We start from the raw sequence: 20496 nt of genomic DNA, 5'->3' as shown, positions 1-20496 counted from the left end.
ACACCAAGGTAATTTTATTATGCTTCAAGAATTTCCGAATGACTAATACTCACATTATCCAAGAAATATAATAATTAGCCAATATTTCTCATACCCCCTATAGCATTCTAGATAATTAAATTTTACTATATGGAACATTAATTTGAACTTTGTGGATATTATAAAGCAATGTTATTTTATTTTAGAAACACCTGCAGCAGGTTTCTTTAACTTCTGACCTGATACATTATTAACTTATAGAGCTGTAAAAGGAACATCCCAGCAGCTAAGCTAAAGATTTAAATAAACAGAAATCTAGGAATAAGAACTGTTTTTGTAGTTCTCATATATATCATTCCATAAAACTAGTTTATAATAAAACATTCATGGATACAAAGAAAACGTGTAATAAAAAAGCATAGCTTGATCACCTTGAAAGTTTTATTTTTAGTGTTGGCCTTGTATGTATTAGTTGAAATTTTAAACCTAAGTATTTGATACATATAAAAAATAAAAGCTAGAATGGCCATGACATATATACATATATATATATATATGTCATATATGACATATATATATATATATATGAATTATTTTGGAAATAGAAATTATATTATAGTTCATGAAATTAAACAGATAAAATCATTAGGTACAAATTAAACTTTAATCATTGGAAAAATTTCATGAGTGTGTATAAAAAATACACTTGTAAAGTTTTGATCCAAATATTAACTGCCTCAAAAAGTGAACTTGTAAGTTTGTTGAACTCAGTGATGAAGTATACAAATGAAGAAGGCAGTTACATTCTTTACACAGACTAAATTATATCTATAATGAGAATCAGCATTATTTTTCTTGTGAAGAGGAAAAAGTAATGAGGTTTATTGTCTGCTAAAATGTCATTTCTGCTCAGTATACCTTACACAATGCAATTATTTTATGAAAGTTTATAAAATGTTGCTTATGTACTCATTAATTAATATACTCACAGAATAGCTAAAGATAGTCATAAAATAGCACACAATTATAACTGTTAGATTTAAGGCAACAAAAGAATTTTGCTTCCTGATAAGCATCAAAGAAGCATGAAATGATCATTTGTTTAGTTGAATATACAATATGCAAAATGTTTCCGTTGAATATTGTTGACTTGTAAAAAATTATAATGTTTTTCAAAAGCAGATGTTTCTGTAATTAGACAGTTTTCAATGAAGGACAGTGAATATTGACAGAGCAAAGTGTGTTTTAAAAACAAGCAAAGAAGACTCCCAACTATATATCTCTTGTTATCAATTGAAGCTTTCAGTACCTGGAACGGTTTACATACAAGTCAAGGTCTTGGCCACAGGGTTCCATAGGAAACCCATAAAAATGAAGGCCATTGCAAAGACTTTTGGTGGCTCTCCACAAACTGATGACAATGTCCTAACTTTGAAAACAACATATACAAAGGCACCGAACACAAAGGAGTCGATACATTGCTTCCCTAAATCCTTTTCTTTTGTGTATTTGTATTCATGATTTCAGAAGATACTTTGCAAGCTAAACAGCAGGCTGCGAACCATTCTATCTACAAGACTCTCCTGTCTGGAAGAAATGATGGTACATTAGTGGAACAAACCAAATCTGATTTGACTTAAGTTCTAGTACACAGGATCACAGGATGGAGCTCATAGCTGACATTGGGTAACCTAGATCCTGAAACTAATTTCTATGCCAGGTACCTATGGTAAAAATCAAATACTATTGTTCTACAAAAGGAACATAGCAATAAAATAGCTCCTGATGACATTATGATGTACTCAAAGATCTCTTACTTGCATGGCCACCATCAGTGAAGCTTCCATTTGAGGAAGATGAGAACAAATGCAGATACCCATAGCCAGACAATATGGAGAGAGACAGAGAGAGAGAGAGAGAGAGAGAGAGAGAGAGAGAGAGAGAGAGAGAGAGAGAGAGAGAGAGAGAGAGAGAGAGAGAGAGAGCCAATTCATGGAACACTTAGTGCCAAAAAGGATGTATCTATTAAATTCCTCCTCTCACGGCTAAGGGAAATCTGTGAAAGTGGAGGCAGAAAGTGTATATAAGAATCAAGGTGGGATCAAGGCACCAAGAAGTGAAGGCTTTCTAGACACAAGGGAGTGGGAGGAGGAACATGCATAAATATTAACTATGAATATTAACTCACAGAGACTAGGGAATCATGTAGGGTGTGCAAGAATCTGTACCTAACAAGTTACTAAAGCTTAAAGGAGACATAGAAGCATGTCCCATCCCTAACTCAGAATATATTTCCAACTAATAGCTACTTTCATATAAAAAATTAGAGTCTCATTAGGGAAACAGAAAAATCTTAAGGGTAAGCTTCATGCCCACAATAGATGGTGAACACAAAGCAAACTCAACGTCCACTTTGGAAATTTTTTTGTCCCATAATGTTGTCAGGATATTATTTTAATGCTATAGGTATTTTTCATATATATTATGATCTCCGGTCTTTAAGTTTTATGGGGTTTCCATGAGAAAATATGTGTCTTATATCCATATGTGCTTTTTGTGTTTTATCTTTGGCTTTTTCTTGTTTAATTGTTTTATATTCTTCTTGTTTGTCTTTTATTTTTCTTGTTGAATTTTATTTAATTTTATTATTGTTTTTACATGTCTGTTTTTTTGGGAGATATAGAAAAGGTGTGGGTTTTAATTTGATGTGGGGAGAAACAGGAATGAGAAGAAAGGGAAGGAAAAATCACAACCAGAAAATATTGTATGGAAAAAAATTTTAAGTAAAAGAAAAAGGAAAAAAGTCAAATAGTTTTTTCCTATTCAAACATATATTTTTTCAGTTTTAATAGAAGCTGTAACTATATTCAGTTTACTATATATGTATATTATATAATGTAAGGATAATTATATATAAACTAATTGTCCTATATACTCTATAATTTTCGCTTGGTGCAAAAATCTAATAAGGAAGTGTTTATTTTGACTCTGAGCACAATATAGTCCAGTGGTTCTCAAAGTGCTGTTTCTCAAAGTGGTTCTCAAAGTGCTAGGTTTCACAGTGCTGTTGTGTGTTATATATAATGAAGAAAACGAAAATAGTACTAGACCAGGCGGTGGTGGCTCACGCCTTTAATCCCAACACTCGGCAGGCACAGGCAGGCGGATCTCTGTGAGTTCGAGACCAGCCTGGTCTACAAAAGCTATCTCCAGGACAGGCTCTAAAGCTGCAGAGAAACCCTGTCTCGAAAAACCAAAAAAAAAAAAAAAAAAAAAAAAAAAAAAAAAAAAAAAAAAAAAAAAAAAAAAAAAAAAAAAAAAATACTGTTCTTGCCAGCAGTGGACAGGTTGTGCTGCAATATTGATCTCGTAGGAAACTGTGCCAAATTGTGAAGTAGTGGCAGAACTGTTTTGGAAGTAACCAATTTATATTTACTTAAATTGAATCTGCTATCCTGGAGGTAAATCATGTTTTATACCATCAAGCTGATCAACAGCAGGGAGGCAAAAAGCTCAAGAGGTAAGTGTACATTTCTTGTTTTGCTAAAAGGACATATTTCAAAATGACTCTAAATATTTGTGCTTGTATGCAGATATTAGTGCTGTTCTTAGTTTAGTGAATGAAGTTTTACTCTCAGTGTCAGTTAATGCAGATACACTATGCGGAGAAAGTCTTGAGAATTAGTAGCTTTCGATTGTTCGTCTCTATATAGACATCTATATCACTGGCTCTTTAATTGCAGCAACATTTTGAAAGAATGTTTAGAAAAAACTTAAGAACCAGAGGATGGAAAGAGTACTATAAAATGGGATTTTCTAAGTATAGCATGGTTGTTATGACAATGAAGTCACCAGTGGTAGTTATCTGTAAAAGAGCTACACGAGAGTGGGCACGCACCAATCCATCATAGATGAGCTATATTACTACAATAGGGACAACTGACATTTAATGATTGCTGGGGGAGGAAAAGACTCAATTATCAGTGGTTTAGTCCCTAATATAGTACTATTGCTCAAGAAAATAATCCCTAAACCAAGTGACTAACTGAATTTATTGGGTCACAACAAGGTGTAATAAATAACACAAAATACAAGGGTGATTTTGAGCCAAAGAAGTTTTAGAGAAATGAGGAGAAGATAATACTGGTATTAAATTATCAAAAAGTATTGTATGCATGTATGTGAAAATTTGTAAAATAATAAATAAAAATTCATGTTATTTAAAAATAAAAATCTTCTAAAGAAATTTAATTTTATTATCTCCAGTAGTTAATCATATGTGTCGATTTTTCTCAATGATATTTTTCCATAAATTCATACGGTGTGTTCATATCGCATGCAACATTTTTTCACTCCCCTCATTGATGTATACTTTTTCTTACTCCTACTTTCAGGTTGCCTTTTATAAACTTTAGTAGCTAAACCAAATGGGCTGATTGTCTTTTTATGTCTGACTTGTTGCCCTAAACAGAGTAAACATTCATACCATAGCTTTGTTGCAAAGGAAAGGATTCCAGTTTTCTTTGTGGCAGTACGGTATATTGTTATGAACTGTAGTTTACACACTTACCAGCTTCTAAGTGCTGAAAAGTTTCATATTGCAGCTAAAGAGAGTGTTTTTTGCAGAAATTGTGGACATTTAGTCAGCCATGTGGTTTACTGATTCCATTTCAAAGGCAAACACACAGAAAAAGCATTTGATCAAACTGCCGCATCAGACCTGCATTTTGTTCTTCAGAGAAGGTCTAAGGTAAATAAAAAGGGATTAATCATCCATTTAATAGTCCTGTAATTTTAGCAACTGTGAGGATATCTTGCCAATTTGATCATTTTTCTATCTCATGGAGTCTACTGCTATGCCTGACATTTAATGGACTTTCTCATCATCGGTGATTAAAGCATGAATTAAAGTAACCACTTAGGAGACTAATTAAAAAATTAAATAAAAAAGAAATATGGAATTTATAATCAATCTTTTATTTAGTATAGTACTCTCAGAGATTTAATAATGAGATAAATTGTGAAATGAATGATATGAGTGTGAACAGTTCATAATCAAAGATTTACAGAAAAATGTGCTTTGGCTGCTTCATAAAAACCTTTCACATATATGGACATACTCCCCATATTATTCTTTCCATGTGTTTAACAAGTATAGTAAGTTCCTGGATAATCTTCCTCATCAATGGAAAAATTACAGAGGCATGGACAAAGTCTGTTCTTTAAATCATCATCTTACAGTTTTTGATTTTTTTCTAGATTATTTTGCTTTCACATATTATTACTGATTTACTTTAAAATTATTTTAGTGTCACATTATTATTAAGAGAAATATATCTGGTGCCATTTTGGCTGTGTGTACACAACAAATTACAATATAACTCTGTTTCTTTAGATTCATGATGTGGGATTCCCCTCTGTATGCTGTGAATACCATTGGTTAATAAAGAAGTTGCTTTGGGACTGTAGATAGGGCAGGACTTAGGTAAGCAGGGAAGACTAAACTGAATATTTGCAGAAAGAAGGGCAGAGTCAGAGAGACACCATGTAGCCCCACCAGAGCTAGACACTGAAACTTTTCCCAGCCTGTGGTGATACACAGATTAATAGAAATGGGTTAAATTCAGATGTAAGAGTTAGCTAATAAAAAGCTAAAGCTAATGGACCAAGCAGTGATTTAATTAATACAGTATCTGTGTGGTTATTTCAGGGCTAGGCAGCAAGAAACTAACTAGTGGCCTCCTTACTACAGATCCATTAGATTTCCTTATTTTTCCAGGAACTTCTTTATATAGCAAAATCCACAAATACCCTATTCTTTAAATGAAAACTTTCACAGGGTTTGAATATTACCTATGCAAGTCTTCCCACATCCTCTATAACATTGAAGTATCCTATGAAGAATTATAATTGGTAATTAAGTATATATGATGTATAAATATTACTGGTTGATATACCACATCATTGATAAACTATTACAAGAAAAATTATCTATGTATATTTAGAATATTTCATATATTATTTTGGTTCTGTGTGAATGGAGTCTGTAGAGTTGGAATGTACTTCATTTTAAGATTTCAAGATGTACTAGATAGACAAGAATGTAGTCTTTTGGATTATTTTAAAGAAACTGGTGGTGTAGAGTACAATTGAAGCTGTCATAATTGGAATAGTTAATCTAAATTCTTTTGAAATTTGTTATGTCAAGTACAATAAATGTACAGTGGAGGAAGACTGAGAAACGAAGGACAACGGCAATGAACGTGAACTCTACAGCATGGACGGGCTCACTATGAGCCTTGTCAGTTTGGTTGCTCACCTTCCTGGACTTAGGGGGAGCTGGGAGGACCTTGGACTTAACATAGTGAAGGGAACCCTGATGGCTCTTTGTCTTGGAGAGGGGTGGAATGGGGGTATGGGTGGAAGGGAGGGGAGGGAAGGGAGAGGAGGAGGGAAGGAGATGGAAATCTTTAATAAAAAAAAAATAAATAAATGTAAAAGTAAACAGAAAGTACAAATTATGTTATAGTAAATTAACATAACAAATACAACAAATGATAAATAGATTTTTAAAAAATAAGTAAAAAGCAATGCATTAAGAATTAATTTATAACATTTATTGAGGATATATATACATAATTTTCCATGAGTACTGGCTGAAAATCCAAGAATTATTTAAGAATGAACAAAACAGGGATAAGATATTTTATATTTAAGACAAGATTTTAGGTTATATCTTGAAAAAAAAAAACACCCTCTTTTGCTCAACCCAAAAGGAAAGCAAAAGAGATAATAAAATTTTTGGTTGTGAGCCTAGCCTTTAACGGCTGAGGATTGGGAGGATCAACATAGTAAAAATGGCAATTCTACCAAAAGCAATCTATAGATTCAATGCAATCCCAATCAAGGTCCCATTAAAATTCTTCACAGAGATCGAGAGGACAATAATCAACTTTATATGGAAAAACAAGAAACCCAGGATAGCCAAAAAAATCTTATACAATAAAGGTTCTTCTGGAGGCATTACCATCCCTGACTTCAAACTCTATTACAAAGCTACAGTATTGAAAACAGCTTGGTATTGGCATAAAAACAGAGAAGTTGACCAATGGAATCGTATAGAAGACCCAGATCTTAAACCACAAACCTATGAACACCTGATTTTTGATAAAGGAGCCAAAAGTACACAATGGAAGAAAGAGGGCATCTTCAACAAATGGTGCTGGCATAACTGGATGTCAACCTGTAGAAGAATGAAAGTAGATCCATATCTATCACCATGCACAAAACTCAAGTCCAAATGGATTAAAGACCTCAATATTAATTTGAACACATTGAGCTTGATAGAGGAGAAAGTGGGAAGTACTCTACAACAAATGGGCACAGGGAACCGTTTCCTACGCATAACCCCAGCTGCACAGACCTTAAGGGCAACATTGAATAAATGGGACCTCCTGAAGTTGAGCGGCTTCTGTAAAGCAAAGGACATTGTCACTAAGACACAAAGGCAGCCTACTGACTGGGAAAAAGATCTTCACCAACCCTGCAACTGACAAAGGTCTGATCTCTAAAATATATAAGGAACTCAAGAGACTAGACGGTAAAATGCCAATTAACCCAATTAAAAAATGGGGCGCTGAACTGAACAGAGAATTCTCAACAGAAGAAGTTCGAATGGCCAAAAGACACTTAAGGTCATGCTCAACCTCCCTAGCTATCAGGGAAATGCAAATCAAAACAACTTTGAGATATCATCTTACACCTGTCAGATTGGCTAAAATCCAAAACACCAATAATAACCTTTGCTGGAGAGGTTGTGGGGTAAGGGGTACACTCATCCATTGCTGGTGGGAATTCAAACTTGTGCAACCACTTTGGAAAGCAGTGTGGCGGTTTCTCAGGAAATTCGGGATCAACCTACCCCAGGACCCAGCAATTCCACTATTGGGAATCTACCCAAGAGATGCCCAATCATACAACAAAAGCATATGCTCATCTATGTTCATAGCAGCATTATTTGTAATAGCCAGATCCTGGAAACAACCTAGATGCCCTTCAGTGGAAGAATGGATGAAGGAACTGTGGAATATATACATGCTAGAATACTACTCAGCGGTAAAAAACAATGACATCTTGAATTTTGCAGGCAAATGGATGGAAATAGAAAACACTATTCTGAGTGAGGTAACCCAGACCCAAAAAGATGAACATGGGATGTACTCACTCATAATCGGTTTCTAGCCATAATTAAAGAACATCGAGCCTATAAATTTGGGATCCTTGAGAAGATAATAAGAAGGTGAACTCCCAAAAAAAGATATAGTAATCCTCCTGGATATTGGAAGTAGACACGATCGCCAGGCAAAATTGGGAACTTGAGGGTTGGGCAAGACTGGGCCAAGGGAAGATGGGGAGAGAAAAGTGTGAAGGGGAGAACGGGGAGAGCTTGGAGGAATGGGGTGCTTGGGATAGAGGAAGGGTGGATATGGGAGCAGGGAAGCATATATCTTAATTTAAGGAGCTACCTGAGGGTTGTCAAGAGACTTGACCCTAGAGGGGTTCCCAGGTTTCCAGGGAGACGCCCCCAGTTAGTTCCTTGGGCAGCTGAGGAGAGGGAGCCTGAAAAGGCCAGTTCCTATAGCCATACTGATGAATTTCTTGCATATCACCATAGAACCTCCACCTGACGATAGATGAAGAAAATGACAGAGCCCCACATTGGAGCACCGGACTGAGCTCCCAAGGTCCTGATGAGGAGCAGAAGGAGAGAGAACATGAGAAAGAAAGTCAGGACTGTGAGGGAACCTCCAGCTGGCGACAGATGGGGAAGGTGACTGAGCCCCACATTGGAGCACTGGACTGAGCTCCCAAGGTCCTGATGAGGAGCAGAAGGAGCGAGAACATGAGGGAGAAAGTCAGGAACGAGAGGGGTGCGTTCACTCATGGAGACGGTGGGACAGAACTAATGGGAGATCACCAACTCCAGTTGGAATGGGACTGATGGATCATGCGACCAAACCCGTCTCTCTGAATGTGGCCAACAGTGGGGGCTGACTGAGAAGCAAAGGACAATGGCTCTGGGCTCTGATTCTTCTGCATGGACGGGCTCTGTGGGAGCCTTCTCAGCTTGGTCAATCACCTTCCTGGACCTGGGGGGAGTTGGGAGGACCCTGGTCTTAGCATAGAGTGGGGAACCCTGATGGCTCCTTGGTCTTGAGAGGGAGGGAGGGGAGGTATGGGTGGAGGGGAGGGGAGGGAAGGGGGAGAAGGAGGGGAGGGAAGGGGGAGGAGGAGGGAAGGAGATGGAAATTTTTTAAATATAAAAAAAAATAAACCATGAGAAAAAAAAAAGAAAGAAAAAAATTTTAATATAGAACTAAAAAAAAAAAGAGAGATAATAAAATGAATTTGTGTATGAAAAGAACACATAACTTAGTTATCTCTGCTCATCTGGGTAGACCAACCAATGTTTATAATTAAATGATTCATATTTTAGAAAACATATTCTTAAGACTCTCTGATTAGATAGAAAAAAAAATGTGATTTCATAAAACAGAACCAAAAAGCTAAAGGATGCTAAGGACTGAAAAATACAATAACTCTGTACTAAATATATTGCCTGTAGAAAAAAATAGTGATTGATAACTATGTTTTGTGTTTCACAAAACAAATGTAACTTTATGTAAGCTTAAGATGTCCTCAAGACCAAAAAGCAATACCGTACTAAACGGAGAGTGAAAATTTTCCAGGATTCCAAGATGCTATTGAACTTACCAACAACAGAAGAAAAAGCTAGCACTGAGACATTAAAGAATTAGTCACCAATTTATTCCAACCTTTTGAATATGGAAATTTAATTTAAGAAAGCAGTAAATGATCAAACATTTAATACAATACTGAAGATTTGGACGCTAATATTTTTCCCTAAATCAGAGAGCTAAACGTATTCAATATGTAATATAGGCAAGCCTTATTTCATTAATTGTTTTACAATATCTGTTTTATTGGGAAACCTAATATTCCCTCCTATTCTGTATATCCTTATATATGTAAAATATTTCCGTCCAGTCCATTTAATATTTAACTAAATTTTCCATAATATATCCCATTTCCACTGAATTATAATACACCTTCTATAAAAATAGGCATCAGATTCATGATCATCTCTTTAAACAGTTAATATTTTGAGAAAATAATTTATTGCATAATTGTCTCTACAGCCTCTGGCACTTGTCAATTCAGTAGAAGTAATAAAACATTTATAAATGTGATTTGACAGGCTCATTCCATATGACACAGACCTGGAAGAATTGACTTCTCATAATATCAGAAAATGTTAAACGAATCCAAGAATTTCAAATGGTTGAGACCCACTGAGCATGAGCCATGTCTGGCTGGCAGCCTGCTCTTACAGAGTGGATAGAGAAGCGATGGGGGCTTCAAGATAACCGCCACCTGAAAGCAAACAGTTACTGTGACATTTTAGCTGTCGAGAAGGATGACCTGCTTCCACAAGCATTCAAGTCTGAGGGGCCAATACATAGTAAAATAGATATCTAACAGAGAGTACACACACAAGTTTCGCTCTGCTTGTTAAAATTATAAAACATGAAATCCACATCGGGCAAGGAAGAGGCAGTCCTGCTGGCAAGAGATTTAAGATGGGTGAAGCAAACAGAAGATAATCTGCAGACAGGCATTAAAATAAATGAATAAATAAAAAGACAAAGGATTAAGCTAAATTTTTGAGTGATGTTAATGAGTAAAAATCATGAATTTTTAATGGTATAGAAGAATGCAAATCTATTTTGGAGATATGTTTTGTTATGTAGGAGCCTGAGATAATATATTTGGGATAGCAGAGGACAAGAAAACCTCAAAATCTTAACAAAATAATAATATCAAACTCCATATTTTCCGTATTTGGTCATATTTGAGAAAGACCACAACTCAGGCACATTGACACACACATACACACGCATACACACAGCCCACACACAAACACACTCATGCACATCCATGTGCATGCACAACACAAAGAACACACGTAGTTATCTTTAAACCTAGTACAGATTACATAATTCCACATTGTGTTAACACTTGAAGAAAAATTGTTAATAAAAATTTTGTTTCACAAAGTACAAAGGAAACAAGAATTTACAATCGTTGTTGCCTAAACTATCCTATTATCTAATTTTGAAGCATTATTTTAAAAAAAAAATCTTGGAATTGAGAAATCAGTATTGCATATGATACAAAGATTACTTGTTGCTTTCAAACAACTGTACATTCTACTGAAAATATGATGAAAAATATTTTATTTTAAAAATAAAAAACGTAAATAACTCTACCTGAAGCCATCAAGCCTTCTTTATAGATGAGAATTTCAAAGTTTATTATATATAAGAATAACTGACTGCTTCTGATTTTTTAACCAAATATTTCTTATGCTGTATACCAGGTTCCAGAATAATTTCACTATGCCTACTTGTGCAGAATATGGTGGTATGATAGGAAATTTAGATGTTTAAGCTGACATGGAGAACACTCACCATCAGCTTAGGCAGAAGGATCATGTCACAAAGTGGTGAATAATCCCATGAAATTTGTGTTATTATTGAACCAGTGGGCAGGTGCCATTTCAGTGTCTCCTTTTGTAATATCCACAGCTTGACTTGGAGCCTATTCTCCTTTCCCCAGATCAGAACTTAATGTTATTTCAAATAGTCAAATCACAGATCACCTTCCACAAAGTTCCTTAAATTTCCTCCCGATTTTGAATACAAATTTTAGCTTCAATTAAGTTATACAAGTGAACCAGGGAATTCACTAACCTTCATAATTCAAGAAATACAACTAATCTTTATTTTATTGATGATGACTTAGGAAATAATTTACTGGTATGTACTACTTTTTTTTTTTTAAAAAGTTGATATTTGTTTAACTGATATAAGTTAATTATACAGATTTGTAGATTGTAGAGTGATTTTTTAAAGTGTATCTTATTTTGGAATGACAAGACAAGAACAATTAGCAATGTAAAATCTCAAGCATCCTCTCTTTGGAATGAGAATGTTTGAAATTATTTCTAGGGATTTTTGAAATCTCATTATATTATTAACATATTAAAGTAGTCAAGTTATAAATACCACCATTTTGTATCAGATTCTCTGCTGATTAATAATTATGTCATGTCTTAGCTTTTCTTTGTTGTGCCAAATGTATGACATGATTATATTAAACAAAATGATTACATTGTATCACATATTTTAGGGTTTATTTATGATTAATTAAATGTATTATTTTTAAACTTGAGATGGGGTGGCTCATATTAGTTTTAAAACACAGTATGAAATCAAGCTGTACTTTAAATAAATACAAAGTGAAAAATTAGAAGCATATGCCTTTTAATTTCACAATGGACTGTTCCTTAAAATACCTGCCAATTTCCAATGATACCACTTAGTGATTAAAACTCTGGCAAACATGACTTTGGGGAAATTCAAATAATTCATATAATAACTACACATTTCATATATCATGAATAGAGCAAAAATGCATTCTCCCTAGTAATAACAAGGCTCCCACTTCAAAATTTATTTATCTATATGTGAAAAATATTTATGTTATTTTACATTATAAATTTATATGTGAATACTGTAGTATAAAAAGTATTCAATAGCTTGCAACTTTTCCAAGCTATATAAAATTTTCCAAAGTTTTAGAATTCTTTGTTTTTAAAGCTTTAATCCTGCCATTTATACTATATATGTTATAAACAAATTTCAAAGTTTTCAGTATTACATTATCTGACTTAAGAAATGTATAGAAAAAAATAATAATTAAAAAATAAATTTAAAGAATTTAAAAGTAAAAATGAAACCAACCAAACAAAAAAGAAATGTATGATTTTTGATGACTATAATAAAAACAGCTATTTAAAAGATTTTGTTATTTTCTTACTCAATTACTGACAGTAAAGATGTTTCTTTCTTTTTTTTCTTTCTATTTTTTTTAAAAGACAACAAACTACCTTCTTTTGTTATTCATACCAATCCAAGTTCTCACTCCCTCTCCTCCTCCAGTTTCCTCCACATACCTTCCCACCCCACCCCCACCCAATCCTCAGAAAGGCTAAGGCACATTGCTTTGGGGAAAGGTCCAAGGCCCTTGCTACTATATCTAGGCTGAGAAAGGTATCATCGAAAGAAAATAAGTCCCCCCCCCCCAAAAAAAAAAAAAAAACCAGTACATGCAGTAGGGATAAATTCTGGTGCCATTGCCAGTGAGCCCCTCAGTCTGCCCCAGCCATTCAAAGTTCACAAACATTCAGAGGGACGAGTCTGGTTCTATGTTTGTTACTTCCTGAAGGGGAAGCCTAGCCAAAACCCTTGTTTTGTAAGGCGTGTCCCCCTTGGTCTAAAAAGGCGTGTCCCTCTTAGGCGTGTCCCCCTTAGGCTAATATTGACTTATAAAACCTTGCGGGCCTGTGGCCGCCTGCTCTTTGTTTTCCTGCGCTCCTCGCTGGAACCTTGGATTTGTAAGTTCCCTTTCCTTTCCTTTATTAAAACTGAATTATATATATTAAAGCTTGTCTGGTGAATCATAACTGCCGATCAACCACGCACCTTCAACTTCCTAGTCTGCCTGGAGTTTCTTTCTTTTAAAATTGTCTCTGTTATTTGAGATTTTTATAAATTCTGTTCTGAACATATTCACCTAATTCCAACTCCTCTCAAATCTACTCTTAATTTGCAACTCACCAATATTTATGTGTCTTTTTTTTTCCTATCAAGGCTAATTTGTGCTGCCCATATAATCTTACCTAAGTGACTAAGGGTAGGATTTTTATGCCAAGTCCCGACTTTGTGCTGAGTTCCAGTCTGTATTGAGCTTGCATAGGTCTAGTGTATGCTGCTATAACCTCTGGGAGTTAGTATATGCAGCTGCCACGTTGTGTCCAGAAGATTCTCTTTCCTTGCAGTTATCCACCACTTCACTTTTACTTCCTTTACAGCCTCTCCTCTGCAATGATCACTGAGCCTTGGGAAGAGAAGATGTAATTTACAAATTACATCTAGACGTTCTGCTGTCCTTTGACTATTGTACCTTGACTAATTATTGGTCTATATATTACCTACCATCTACTGCGAATAGAAGTTCCTTGAACCAGAATTGAGAGATCACTAATCTGTGCATACAATCTGCACTTAAATCATCAGAAATTGTTTCATAACTGTCTCTAATTGGCAGAATAATAGTTCAGGTTATCCTGTACAGTCATAGTTTCTTCGGCCTGGTAATGGTAGCAGGTATAGGTTTCTCATGGTTCTTGTCACAGAGTGATGGATAAGCCCTTGAAATTTATGCTATTATTGAACCAGTTGGTCTGGACTTGCCAGAATAGTCTTTATTGTATCTGGCAAGGTACATAGAGGGGGATAATAGATAAGTACATTTTTCCTCTTGTACCATGCATATTACACCCCCCAGTACCATCAAAACTAGCCATAAAAGATGAAGCCTTCAGGTCGGTATCAACTTGAAATTTTAATATTCTATAAATCATATATGCTTTATCTTAAGTACTAAGGTATTTCTGACAACATCCAGAAATTGCAGAAGCAATAAATTGTACCATTTGAAGTTCTAAGGTATATCACTGTCTATGAACATGAGAATAAAACCATTTATGACATCAGGCTTCCGAATTGTTAGCCTTATTTGTCTAGGTAGAACAATGTGTCCCCTTATAGGGTAACTACTTTTAACCTTTTATTTTTATGTTTAGTATATTTACAATGAAGAATATATGTTTCATCTACCTTGGGTACAATTTTAAAATTTTATACCTTAGATATGAAAACATTAGGTAAAATAAAATATGAAATTCTATAGAGATAAATTCAATGATTATTTTGACATAGGGTTTTATTTTTTAAATATGCATATAATTCACCTTCATCGCTACTCAAAACTTGATTATAGGGTTTTGATTTTGCTTTTACTCCTAAAAATCTTTTCAAATGTTTTAATGCATGTTACATCTTACTGAGTCTTCCAAATGGAGCTATTCCTATGAATGGATTTAAACACATTTTGTATTTTTACATTTTTGATAATCTGGGTTTTAATTATATTTATCTATTTTGGTATGATAAATTTTGTTTTACATTACGCAATAGTTCTTGTTTTTACCCAATGTTTAGGTATTGCATATATCACTAATTAATGCAGTCTTCCTGATTGTAGAAACTTTAGAACATTTATCAGTTTATATTCCATATATATAAAAAATTTATATATATATATATGTGTGTTGATATATATACTTACATACCACCATACATAAAAATTTCTATATATGTATCAATATATCCATATGAAGAATAAACTAATATATATATGATGTCATATATACATATATGAATTTATATACGGGGGTATGTATGTATATGACCATATAAATGATAATGGGCATGCCTAGTTTTGTGTCAACACAAGACATAGATTGGTACTAGTATACTAGGTATTGTTGTGATGGACTTGCCCCTGTGTATTGGAAGACCATTGTAGAAGAACTTTATAATTTGTAGCTGGATTTAGTATTGATCATTCAAATCTGGTGAGCTTTCCTGTGACAGCAAGAAGACAAAAATATTAGGAGAAATGCCAATTTTGGCCTGGCTTGAGATGCTACACTGAAAAATTTGAGAGTCACTAAAGACTCAGGGTCATTGCATACTTTAAATTAGATTTTTATGGTTTAAGTTAGCTGGGCTGAAAATTCAGCTGTGATAATCAATAGAGCATAATCAGTGAAATTAAAACTTTGTGTTACTTGGATAATTGATGCTTCTTAGTGGGAGCTGAGAAAATAACAGTGATTAAGACAAGACTAGCATTATTTAGGTGACATCTTCTAGGAAGTGTTGCCTTTGAGTCAACACACAGAAACTGTTCCAAAGATGGCTAAGGTTGTACCGCATTCTGTCAGCTGAAGTTGATAGTGTAAAAATCACCCAATTTATTCTGGTTTTGAAGGTAAGAAGGGCATATTCAGAGAAGTTGAGGCTTGGTAACATGAAAAGAGCTCAAGAGAGTTTGTTCAACTACAGCAGAAGATCTAAGCATAGTGACCCCAGAAGACAGGAAGTGGATACCTGACTTTTAGCATTGAGTTATTCATACAGCTGGATTTTGGTTTTTCTTTTGTGACTGCGATCTGCTTATTCCATCTTGAGGTAAGAATGTGTTTAGTCCATTTTCTAAATTATAGGCACCCACTGTTGAGGGACATTATATTTCAAAAGACTTTGGATTTTTAAACAGGAATGAATATTTTGAAGAAATTGAAATTTTAAGTGTTTAAAATTTAAAAGTTGTGGGGCTTTTTAAGTTTGAAAGGTTTTTACATGATTATGTAGTTATTAATATGCCATCTTGGGGATGCACAACAAAGGAAATGTTATGGCTTAACAGTGAGGTGTTTATGTGTCAAAGTCACCAAGGGTCAACTATGTTGAATAGTTTATATAAAATTGGCACAAGCAGAGGTCATCTGAAAGGGGGGAGCCTCAATTAACAAAAGGGATCCCTAAAAACAATCTGTTGGCAAGCCTGTAGTGTATTTCCTTAATTATTTCTTTTTTTTTGAGTTTTGAATCTGCTGCAAATTTACTAAAATTCAAGCATCACTTTTATGAGATTACAGAAGGAAGTTGGCAAACACAAAAGCTTACATATAAAAAAATGATTACAGACAATTGATTGTTTTCAGTATGTCTTGTGGTTAGGGCCAGGTAGGCAGAGCTTTTCTTTGAAATTCGTCCCACACCACTAACCAACTGCTAATTTTCTCATGGCCCTAAATCATATCTGTTCTCATGGTAACCCAAACACTATTCTTCAGGATTCCACCCCTAATTATTTCTTAATATTCTTAATTATATCTGAAGCAATGATGGAGAAAAACCAAGCTCATAGTTGGTGGTACCAACCCTAGGATGATGATGCTGAGGTCTACAATAAAGGAGGATAAGCAAGTCACATGCTGGAAAGCAGCTTCCCTTAGTCTTAGTGACTTCATCAGCTGCTGCCTCCAGGTTCTAGCCCTGCTTGAGTTCCTGACCTGATTTCCTTCTTGATGCACTCTGATATGGAAGTGTAAGAAAAAGACATCATTTCCTCACTAACTTGTTCTTATTCACGTTTCATCACAGTAATATAACCTAACTAAACAACAGGTGTGTGTGATAAGGAAGGGGTACTAATAAAGTGTATATGGAAAAGTTTCAAGGAATCCCATTACTTTAAATATTTATTGTAAATGTTACTAGAAAGTTAAAGAAAATATATCCACCGTGGGGATATGTGTCACTTATAGCGGCTTTACTATGCCTCATCAGGAAAAGTTAGAAAATAACCTACAAACTTGCTAACATTGGGACCATTAAGATAATTGGGGGCTGGATTATTTATATTTTGTCTCCTCACCTTTAAAATTACTAACCTATACATTCATATCTTTTTTTTAAAAAAAAACTTATCAAACATTTTTTTTTTGTAAAACAACTCTAAACTTCATTTTCTATATGAAAGAGTCAAGTTTGCAAACAGTGTCATTCTCAATGCTAAAACTCAACAGGATTAAGGATGCTTGGTTAGATCCATTCATGATAAAGCAACCATACTTTAATTCATGACTGTCAACATTACTGACTGATTCAATTATCCCTTTGGATTTATCACCCTAGTAAGCCAATTTAAGCAATTTAACTATGGTCCTCTTGCTCCATCAAGTGGTAAACATAATGAAACATGAAAAATTATACGGTATTTTTCAAATAAAGTACCATATTGCGACTGACAAAGTATAGAAGAAAAGAAGCCTTGGTATAGTAGAGACCAAAATGAATATGGCCACTGAACATGCAGTTTATGCTGTGAACAGAATTTTAAAGGAACTAAACAGAGGGTTATAAAATATTTAACTTATTAATTAAGCATTGAAATGTACTACTTAGGTGAAAGTGGGATGCTGGATTTGCAGTCCTGCAGATATGAGAATGATATGCCAATCACTCTTATCCAGGTTAGAAGACAAGAGAGATGCTGGTAAAAAGGACATTGTAGTAGAAAATGAAGTCTTAACAGGTAAAGAGAATGCAGTTTTGGGGCTTGGTAATGGGCAGAGTTTAGGAGGTGAAAAGCATTGAATCATATAGCATAACACAAAAATATTTATGTGAGAAAATATAGTACTCTCTCCTCTCTCTCTCTCTCTCTCTCTCTCTCTCTCTCTCTCTCTCTCTCTCTCTCTCTCTCTTTCTCTTCTGTGATAATCATTGTCTACCTCCCATTGTGAAAGCATAAACGTTGACAACTGAGGATATATGCTTCTTCCAGAAGCCAATAACACTACTGCAAAATACCCTGCGAAGCAAAGAAATTTATCTGAAGCACATGACAAAGACGTCAGACTAGACATTATGAATATGTTTACCATTAAGAGAAAATGAACAAGGTCCCTCCATGATCTGTCCTTCAGTTCCTGCCTGCAAGTTCTTGCTTCAGTCCCTTACTTTACCGTTCCCTAGATGGTGAACTGCAATCCATGAGTCAAATAAACCTCTTCCTCCCTAAACTCCTGCCAATACTAGTGGAATAAACAAATTATCACACACTGTAATTCCTGGCTGTAAATGTAAGCTTCTGTCCTAGCTGATCTGTCAGTCTTTTAGTCCCAACAAAACACACAGAATCCTATATTAGTTATAAACGATTTGGCCAACAGCTCAGTCATATTCCTAGCTAACTCTTATGTCTTAAATTAACTGATTTCTATTAATCTGTGTATCGCCATGAGGCTGTGGCTTACTGGTCAAGTTTCTGGGCAGCTTTCTCCTTTGGCAGCTAGATGGTGTTCCTCTGACTTGGCCTTCTTTCTCCCAGCATGTAGTTTAGTTGTTTTGCCTGACCCATTTTGCTCTGCCTATTTTGCTTTGCCAAAGGCCAAAGCAGTTTCTTTATTAACCAATGGTAATAAAACATATTGACAGCACACTGTGGGGAATCCCACATCACTCTCCTCTTAGAAGATTACAATATTTTGTGAAGAATAGTATTTTGAAATACCGGATCATGTACCACAAATGATTGTTGCATATTTTTACTTTATCTGCAAATTAATTAGTATGGTAAGTGAAACCATAGTTTGGTGACTAATTAGTGCCATATTTAAATTGTATTCTGGGATTATTTAGATTTTTAAAACAATACTATAAATCATACTTTTGCAATACCACAAACTCAGTGAAATCAAGAAAATATAAAACAGAATAAAAAAATTATATATTTGACATATTGTTAATTACAGATAAAGCAGGGGAAATATTGCAAATATAACTTTAAATCAAAAGTTACCATTATTGCAAAACTATGCTGTGATTCATGTAGTTTTCCCTTGAACATTTGTACATTAGTTATTGTTGCACAGTTATATAAGAAATCGTTATCCTTTAATTATTAAGAATTAGTATATATAACATTTAGAGTTATAAACTTTAGAGGTATAAAATGTTTTTTTTTTCTATACTGATTTAAGCATTGAATGACTACCTAGCTGAGAAAAGCATTAGAGTCTTTGATAAAAAAACTCAGTGTGGTGTAATGAAGAACAGGGAGTGAGTTTGCCAGGAAGAGGAGGAAAAGGAGTGCCTTGAGAAAGGAGCAACAGAAAACAGCAGAGGTATATATCAGTCATGGGAGTGGATGATGGATTTATGCCGGAGGAAAAGATTTAACATCATAAAGTCAGAAAAATTCAGAAACTGACAAAAACGTATATTGCCAATAATAACATCAATAGATCGTTAACAAATACTCAACTTAAAAACGGGTAACATTTTAATTTATAAATGTGTAGAAATCAAGCAACTTAATTTAACTTCTCATGAAGGAGGTCAAATAATATCTACTGGAAGCTCCTCATTTCTCATCCCTTATCAAAATAGAGATATAATAAAGTCACTAATTATTAATATGAATAATGGTAAATGTTATTAGATTTTGGAAGTCCAAAGGAGTTTCTCCATCTGACTGCAGTCATTAATGTTATGATTCAGGCTTTACTTAGTTCTTAGCATAATTTTTTGTCCGATATCTTTTGTGACTAGTAAAGATCTTGAATGATACTGAGGTGAGAGTTCCAATCATAGAGATCTATAACATTTAATTGATCAAATCTTATATCTTCTCATCAAATGGACATTACATTTTTTTGTTTTAAAAAAACAATTTTCTGAAAATTTTGCATGACTTGTTTCATATATACTTAGAACCAGCTTCTTCACTTTTTGAGGAATAGTTATGATTGCAATGTTGAGACTATAATTTATTCAAAATAAAGACCATCATATGATTCAGTGCATGGGCATGTAGTAACACTATGTTTAAATTGATCAGTTTTAGTTTAATCAAACAATGTTGTGTAACTGCCAATTTAATGGTCTTAAA

The 20496-nt window shown here is 34.4% G+C and overlaps 1 pseudogene; it reads left to right on the top strand.

The window, feature by feature from the left end:
* Window positions 1-10365: 10365 nt before the first annotated feature.
* The window catches only part of LOC119808918, a 125838-nt pseudogene continuing 115707 nt past the window's right edge, over window positions 10366-20496 (top strand).

The sequence above is a fragment of the Arvicola amphibius genome, chromosome 3 (genome assembly GCF_903992535.2).
Source record: "Arvicola amphibius chromosome 3, mArvAmp1.2, whole genome shotgun sequence".
Taxonomy (NCBI): Eukaryota; Metazoa; Chordata; class Mammalia; order Rodentia; family Cricetidae; genus Arvicola; species Arvicola amphibius.
Note: the sequence above shows the minus strand (reverse complement) of the source record. Positions and strands in the feature narration are given on the sequence as shown.